The 9,461-nt window shown below is 37.7% G+C and overlaps 1 non-coding gene across 1 annotated transcript; it reads left to right on the forward strand.

The window, feature by feature from the left end:
• The first annotated feature begins 8,689 nt into the window (after positions 1 to 8,689).
• Positions 8,690 to 8,796, forward strand: LOC141675876 (small nucleolar RNA R71). The gene has a single exon (XR_012556504.1). It is a non-coding gene; the product is annotated as a small nucleolar RNA R71 (small nucleolar RNA).
• Positions 8,797 to 9,461: the final 665 nt, after the last annotated feature.

Consider the following 9,461-nt stretch of genomic DNA (forward strand, 5'->3'; position numbering starts at 1 on the left):
TGATAACTCTAAACTTAAATAGTTCCTGATCATAGGATTACTAACTGGTAATTAATAATCCGCAAAGATCGGTACATACTATGCTTGCTTAATTATGAAGGATGTCTGTTCTCATAGACATTTGTGTGGTGACACTATAGCTAGTACGTAGGTGCTTATTATAGAATAAGTTCACTGAACATGACTCGCACAGCTGAACAACTGATGGAGTTCACTCACGTGTCAGCAGTTGTTCACATAATGATAGTTGTACAAGTATCCTTAGACTTGAGGTCATCATAGTCATCTTGTGTACACTGAACTATGCTTTGGTTTAGTTCTTAGTCTCCAGGGACAATTATTAGGGCTCTACTGGTTATAGGAATTTGTACACGAAGATAGTGTATGATCAATAAAGGATCTACCCCTTCCAGTGAAGGAAGCGAATGTTCAAGGCTGATCCACTTATGATAGTTCAGGAATCTCTGGCCAGAGTGAATGAAATTAGAAAGGAGTTTCTAATTTGCATAGAACTACGCATAGTAAATGGTAAGCAAGTGATTAAATTAGATAGGCTTGACACGAGATCCATGCCTTGTATTTAATCGGGACATTATAGGGTAGAAGGAGTTTATTGTACGGTAACTATTCACTGAATAGGTTCTTGGTATTCTAAGCAGTGAATTCATATTATCCGGATAGTCGCGATATGCTGAGAAGTATCCCTCACGATGTAGAATAAATGTGATTAATTAATTAATCATATTTAATAAATTAGAGAATTTATATAAATAATGATAAAATAGTTTTATTATTATTTATTTCTACTACCGGCGCTTAATATTGAACCTACAGGGTCACACCATAAAAAGAGAATGATTTTTTGGTGGAGGAATTAATTAATAATGGCTAATAATTATTTATTTGTGAAATAAATAATTAATTGGCAAATTTAATAATTGATTAAATGAGATTTAATTGATTATAAATTAATTAAGAAAAGTTCTTAATATTATTAATTAAGGATTTAATTTTTGGAAATTAAATCAAGAGAGAGAATTATTTCTAAAGTGTTTAGAAAAAGGATTAATAATTAAAAGGTATTTTAATTATTAATGAGAATAATAAATGGGATAATAATAATAATTATGGGAAAATTTCAGCTGAAAATTTTGCCTATAAATATACTATTATAGACCCTATTTTTATTGGGAACCCAAAAACCCAAAAGTTTTAGAAAACCAAATTCTCTCCACCTCCTCCTCCTCCTTAACGTCGTTTTCTTGGTGGATACCGGTGGAGTGCTTCACGTTTGAGGAGCAGCTGCTAAGGATCTCCGATCGTTGCTGTTGGATCGCATATTAAAGGTTAGTAATCGATCCCTACGTTTTTACCACGATTTATATGCTTTTATTTGGATTTTATGTGAGTAAAAGTGTTTTGCCATGCCTCCGCTGCGATTAAAATCCAACAATTCTTAAGTCAAATTTCAAGAAAACAAAGTTAAGGAAGTGATTCAAAGACAAGCAAGGAACAACTCTAAGGATTCTGAATCAGGGATAACAAGGTACTTAAATCAGAAGGATCAATAACTGTTTCAAGGATCAATAGGGTGATCAAGAAATAAGGTATCATTAAAAAGAGTTCATAAAGGTAATTATAGGGTTCAATACAGTTCATGGCTTAACAAATAACTTGAATAGAAAGGACAAGTTACCAAAGGGTTGAATCAGTAAGCTTATCAATAACAGTTTATCAAGATAAAAAACAGGGTATCTCAAATCATTAACAGTTCCATACTCTACATGGTATGAACAATAACCTCTCTATAACTATTTTCACAAGTAATGAGAGTTACTTGCCTGAATTTGCTATCCTGAAGGTTGAACTACTGCCACCTAGTATACCCTTTCTTTTCCTAGCCTGACTTCCCTCACGCTCTGAATCTACAATAAAACCAAAATCTTAATCAGTTTCTCAACTCTCGTTCCCGGAACGATTACTCAATATGACAGCTCGATTATACCCTTGACTCGAATATATGAGTATAGCTTATACACATAAGCACACAGCACATCACACGTCATATACTTTACTCTTAACCTTTACACCTTTATATACTCGACAATCGACTTATAAACATCCTTATCTCAACCGGAAGTCAAATCATACTTATATTAGTACACGTAGCTCTTTATACTTGAAATTCTTATACGAATAAACAAACGACAAAACTTATAATAACGACCCAAAAGTCATCTTTAAACCAATATAACAACCATAGTTAACACAAATCAATCATCCCCTTTCTTTTATACTTTAATTCGAACCAAACATAGCAAATCAAGCAAAATCTTACATACAATCCTTTACTAATCTTCATGATCAATTCAAACACTTAAATTATAATTTGACCTTTTTAACTACTATAAACCATTCAGCCATTCTACAAACATCACCCAAAATCAAGTAAATTATCATACCAAATCCATATAACATATAATCAATCAAACATTCACTTAATCCAACTTAATATTCTCATAAAAATAACCATATCATTCGGATTTTCAAGAACAACCAACATGCATTCAATTTTTGATCTCATACATAGCATGCAAGCATCTTTCCATGGTTTAATCCTAAATTCTAATGAATCCAAGCAAGAACAACACACCAATTTAATTCTTCTTCCTTTATCAATAAAAATTCGAACCAAGGCAACCTATAAGCTCATATTTATATTCGAATTTCTCATCCCTAATTTCATTAAACACTCTATTTAACTTATCATTTTCAAACAACCATCAAACAATCATTTTTATCAACTATAATCAATCCCTTTTTGATAAACCAAAGCCCTATGCGGCTTTTACATCAAATAAACACATGCATGGTCTAATTTAGCTTTAAATTCATCTAATCATTCAAATCAAATCATAATTCATAGACTTAAACTTCAACAACTCATTCCTATTAAGCAATTATCAACTTAACTTTTAAAAATCAAAACCCTTTTTGAAATTCAAACAAACCAAGCATGCAAACACCAAAAATCAAGTTTTGTGGAATTAGAGTTCAGTTTTACCATCATAACTCACCACCGGTTCACCGGAGTTCATCACCGGTGGCGGTGGTTTCTCGGTGGTGCCCCATTTCGGGGTTTCCAATCTTGAGACCTCCGATTTATGCACACACAAGGCACATGCAAGACTCATTTAGCTTTGAAAATCATTTTTCAATCATAAAATCACCTCCTTAAGCATATATTGGATCATATATACATACGTACGTACACACACATCAAGCATGAACACACACACACACATCGAGCTTGCATGCAAGTGGATATACACACATGCACACTCTAATACCTACTTATATGTGTTTATCAAGAGATTTTGAGAAGAATTGGTGAGATTTATCAAAGGAACAAGTAGTATACCAAGAGAGAAAAGAGAGCCGAGTAAGAGTAGCCGAGAGAGAGAGTGGAAAGAAAGAGAGAATGGTGTGCACGGGGGAAAAAAGAAGAGGAAGGGGGGAGGATGAGTTTATAAATAATAAGGACAAGGGAAATTTAGTACTTCTCTAATTCCCTTTTTAAATTGATTTTCCTTTCTCTTTTTACTCCCATAGAATATTGGTGGAATAATAAATATATCTCTCTCAGAAAGTTGAAAATTATAGCGATTGACAATTTTAAAACGTAGATCTCAAAATTAGCTTTCCAACCATTACCCATAATAAGATTTTGAGCGTACGGTTGATTTTATATGATTTTCGCAAGTTCGCTTTAATAATAACATTTTTCCACATAAAAATCAATTTAAAACGCAATGACCACCAAATAAAACCGTTCATCATTTTTAAAAAAGTCTCTAGGACTATTATGAAGATAACAGAACAAATCCCATGCTTTTATCTTACTCAGATAATTTTATAAAAATGCGTGAAGGTTAAATAAACCTTTATTTAAATCAAATAATTCCCTTAAATCCATAAAAATGTCATCAGATCACGTAATCTTGCATACAGACAAGTAAGCACACATACGAACACGTATCAACTCATATCTGATCATAAAATTTATCTTTCTTTAATATTATTCCTTTTTACGCGTTCCGGGTCACGTTCTACCTGACGGCCCGACGCTCAGCATTTCGATTACGCTTCTCGATATCGACCGACACGTCACTAGGACGAAATACTTTACTTTAACATTTCATTCACATAATAACACATACTTCACATTTTAAATATCTTAACCCCTTTTTAGGACGGGTTCCGTTCTACCTGACGGCCCGACAACACAGCTTAACTCCTAAGCTGACTCTTTAAATTAGAACGCTTTTATTTACGCTCCTAGATTCTAATATACAGTAACAACGATTAATCAACACTTAATCACACAATTATAATCACTTCACATAAATCACACTTTATTGACTTAATTACGTCACAAAATTCTCAGTCGTCACATGGATCATTCTCAAAAATCTCCACCACTCCATGTGGAAACACAGTTTTGACAATAAAAGGTCCAGACTACCTTGATTTCAACTTTCCAGGAAAAAGTCGGAGATGAGAGTTGAATAAAAGAACTTGTTGTCCCGGCACGAATTACTTAGGATATAGCTTTCTGTCGTGCTACCTTTTCACTTTTTCCTTGTACATTTTATTATTCTCGTACGCTTGAAGTCGAAATTCATCAAGTTCATTTAACTGAAGCATTCGCTTCTTCCCAACTGCATCTAGATCAAGGTTCAACTTCTTCAATGCCCAATAAGCCTTATGCTCAAGCTCTGCATGTATATTACATTCCTTACCATAAACAAGTTGAAATGGGGACATCCAAAGTGGAGTCTTGTATGCTGTTCTATAAGCCCAAACAGCTTCATCGAGCTTTAAAGACCAATCCTTCCTTGACGGACAAACAACTTTCTCTAGAATGCGCTTGATCTCTCTATTAGACACTTCAACTTGACCATTCGTTTGCGGATGATAGGAAGTAGCAATACGATGATTCACATTGTAGCGCTGCATAATGTCCACCATAAACTGTGGAATGGCAGTCTCGTAATATCCCCTCCGTCTCACGGAATGGGATACATCTCCTGATGATCTGGTCAGCTCCTTGTCTAAACAAATATGGTTCATCCAACATGTACTACTTCACCTCATGCAGAAACTTCTTTTTTTGAGCTGCATTCATATTATGAGGCATTATATTGCTGACAAGATAGTTCACAATATCTGCGAACCATGGCTCTTCCTCCTGAACTGCGAACAACTGCTCATCCGGAAAAGATTCATTGATCAATATCTTATCATATGTAGTAGAATCGGGATTCTCCAATCTAGAGAGATGGTCATCTACTTGATTCTCAGTACCTTTTCGATCCTTGATTTCTAACTCAAATTCCTGTAGCAAGAGCACCCAACGAATAAGTCTAGGCTTCGAATCCTTCTTTGAGACCAAGTAGCGAATGGCAGCATGATCAGTGAATACTGTCACCTTTGTCCCAAGCAGATAAGATCAAAATTTTTTGAAACCAAAGACTATAGCCAAGAGCTCCTTCTCAGTAGTGGTGTAGTTCATTTGAGCTCCGTTTAGAGTCTTACTAGCATAGTAGACCACATGAAAAAGATTATTCTTGCGCTACCCAAGAACTGCCCCCACCGCATATTCACTCGCATCACACATCATCTCAAAAGGCTATGTCCAATCAGGTACCGTAATAACTGGTGCAGTTACCAAACTCTTCTTGAGAGTCTCGAATGCTGCCAAACATTCATCATCAAATTTGAAAGGCACATCTTTCTCGAGCAAGTTGCACAATGGCTTAGATATATTCGAGAAGTCCTTGATGAATCGCCTATAAAAACCCGCATGACCAAGAAAACTACGAATTCCTTTCACATAAATAGGTGGTGGAAGATTTTCAATGACTCCCACCTTGGCTTTGTCCACCTCAAGACCCTTGCTAGAGACCTTATGCCCAAGAATAATGCCTTCATGCACCATAAAGTGACATTTTTCCCAATTGAGCACCAAATTAGTTTCCACACACCTTTTGAGCACTGAACAAAGATTATTCAAACATTCATCATACGAATGTCCAAAGACGGAGAAGTCGTTCATGAACACTTTGTTATTGTTTCCAATCATATCAGTGAATATAGCCATCATACATCTCTGAAAAGTGGCTGGTGCACCCCGTAAGCCAAACGATACTCTACGAAAAGCAAATGTGCCGAATGGACAAGTGAAGGTAGTCTTTTCTTGATCTTCTGGTGCAATACAAATCTGATTATACCCTGAATAGCCATCCAGAAGACAATAATACTCATGACCGGTCAACCTGTCAAGCATCTAATCAATAAATGGAAGAGGGAAGTGATCCTTTCTCGTGGCTTTATTCAACTTTCTGTAATCCATGCATACCCTCCATCTTGTGACTGTTCAAGTGGGGATGAGCTCGTTCTTCTCATTTGCTACCACAGTAATACCTCCTTTCTTAGGTACACATTGCACGGAGCTCACCCAAGAACTGTCAAAAATAGGATATATGATTCCTGCATCCAGCAACTTCAGAATTTCTTTCTTCACCACTTCTTTCATGATAGGATTAAGTCATCGTTGTTGCTCAACAGTCAGCTTACTACCTTCCTCTAGTAGAATTTTATGCATACAGTACGAAGGGCTGATCCCTTTGATATCTGCTATAGTCCATCCGATAGCCGATTTGAATTCTCTCAAGATCCTCAAGAGCTTGTCCTCCTCACTACCTGAAAGGTCAGATGCAATAATAACAGGTAAAGTAGATGCATCACCTAAAAAGGCATACCTCAAGTGTTCAGGCAATGATTTAAGCTCCAAATAGGTGCTTCCTCAATAGATGGTTTGAGCTTTCCTTCAGCATTCTTGAGATCAGAAGTACCAAGAGATTCAAATGGCATGTCTAGCTTTCGCCTCCAAGGAAAAGCATTTAGATATTGTAGTTGCTCATTGCCATCCTCATCGTCACTATCAAACTCCCCCACTAAGGTTTTCTCTAAAGCGTCAGACATTAGCATATGATCATGTTTTGAAGTTACCGCAAAATCAATCAAATCCACCTTTAAGCATTCCTCATCTTCTGTAGGGAATTTCATCGCCTTGAATACATTGAATGTCACATCCTGATCCTGCACCCTCATAGTAAGTTCTCCTTTCTGCACATCTATCAATGTACGGCATGTAGCCAAGAAAGGTCTTCCCAAGATTATGGGAATCTTCTTATCTTCCTCGAAATCCAAAATGACAAAGTCTGCAGGGAAGAAGAGCTTATCCACCTTTACTAAATCGTCCTCCACTATGCCTCGTGGGTATATAATAGAACGATCAGCCAATTGTAGAGACATGTAGGTGGGCTTTGGATCAGGAAAATTCAACTTTTTGAAGATAGACAATGGCATCAGATTGATGCTTGCTCCCAAATCGCACAGGCATTTGTCAAAAGACAACTTGTAAATGGTGCAAGGAATGGTGAAGCTACCTGGATCTTTAAGCTTTGGAGGTAGTTTTTGTTGCAGCACAGCACTGCACTCTTCCGTTAAAGCAACGGTCTCAAGATCATCCAGTTTCACCTTCCTTGAAAAAATACTCTTCATGAATTTTGCATAACTAGGCATTTGCTCCAGAGCCTCAGCGAAAGGTATGTTGATGTGAAGTTTCTTGAACACCTCCAGAAACTTACCAAACTCCTTATCCAGCTTTTGTTGTTGCAATCTCTTAGGGAAAGGTGGTGGAGGATATAGATGTTTCTCCCCTGTATTACCCTCAGGCAAAGTGTGTTCAACAGTAGTCTTCCTTGGTTCTGCCGCTTTCTCCTTTTGCTTCTCTTCTTCATCAATAACTTCAGCTTCTCCGTCTTTCGCTTTTTCAGCATCAGCAACTTTTCCAGACCTTAAGGTAATAGCCTTGACTTGCTCTTTAGCTTCCTTTCTACCTGGCACTTCAGTATCGCTGGGAAGTGTGCTAGGTTGACGGTTGAGCACTGCCTTGGCTATTTGACCGATTTGATTTTCCAAGGTCTTGATAGAAATAGCCTGACTTTTGCACAACAGCTTGAGTTCCTCGAAATTAGCACTAGAAGGTGGAGCAGCACCTCCTTGTTGAGGATATGATTTCCTTTGAGCATAATACTGTGGTTGCTGGAATCCAGGTGGATTAAACTGTTTACTCACGCCTTGCTGATATGGTTGCTGAATAGCATTCTGAGTATTGCTCCAGCTAAAATTGGGATGATTTCTGTTGTTAGGATGATAGGTAGCTGGCACAGGCTGCTGCGGTCGCTGATAATTGTTCACATACTGAATAGATTCATTAACAAGAGAACACTGATCTGTAGCATGAGAGCCTGCACAAAGCTCACAGACCATAGCTATCTGATTGACTCCATAGGTGGCTAAAGAATCGACCTTCAAAGACAGCGCTTGGAGCTGCGCTGCAATAGCTGTAGCTGCATCAACTTCCAGAAGACCTGCTACCTTCCCAGGCATCATCCTTTGAGTTGGGTTTTGATGCTCATTTGCAGCCATAGTTTCAATAAGATTATAAGCCTCAGTATAGCTTTTGGCCCACAAGGCGCCTCCAGCTGCTGCATCGAGCATTGGCCGAGATTGGGCCCCCAAACCATTATAGAAACTAGTGATCACCATCCACTCAGGCATACCATGATGTGGACACTTTCTCAACATCTCCTTGTAGCGCTCCCAAGCTTCGCACATAGATTCTGTTGGTTGCTGCGCAAACTGAGTAAGAGCACTCCTCATAGCTACAGTCTTCGCCATTGGATAGAACTTCACTAGAAACTTCTGCGCAAGATCTTGCCAAGTAGTGATGGACCCAGCTGGTTCAGAATGTAACCAGTCCTTAGCTTTATCCCTCAGAGAGAATGAGAAAAGCCTCAGCTTGATAGCCTCATCAGTCACACCATTATATTTAAAAGTACTACAGATCTCGACAAAATTCTTGATGTGCATGTTGGGGTCTTCAGTCGCAGCACCTCCGAAAGAAACAGAGTTCTGCACCATCTGAATAGTGCCCGACTTGATTTCAAAAGTGTTAGCCTGAATAGCCGGATGAAGGATGTTTGACTGAATGTCATCAATTTTAGGCCGAGAAAAGATCATAAGAGCTGTATCTGCCGGAACTATACGATCACCCATGATTATTGGTTCTTTCTGCTCACTCTCTTTATCCGAATCTTCAAAATCTATCTTCTCCGGAATATCAAGAACTGAGTTTGTCTCCTCAGCCGTATATAAAGTCCTCTTGCGAGTACGAGAACGTGTTTGCATAAACGCTCGCTAAAGTACCTGAAACACAACCGAAAATAATAAGTAACATGTATTAATCAATGAGTCCTAATGACCACTGATGGTAAGTACATAAACTAAACAAATATGTCGAGTCCCCGGAAGCGGCGCCAAAAACTTGT

This window comes from Apium graveolens, chromosome 7 (assembly GCF_009905375.1).
Source record: "Apium graveolens cultivar Ventura chromosome 7, ASM990537v1, whole genome shotgun sequence".
NCBI classification, from domain to species: domain Eukaryota; kingdom Viridiplantae; phylum Streptophyta; class Magnoliopsida; order Apiales; family Apiaceae; genus Apium; species Apium graveolens.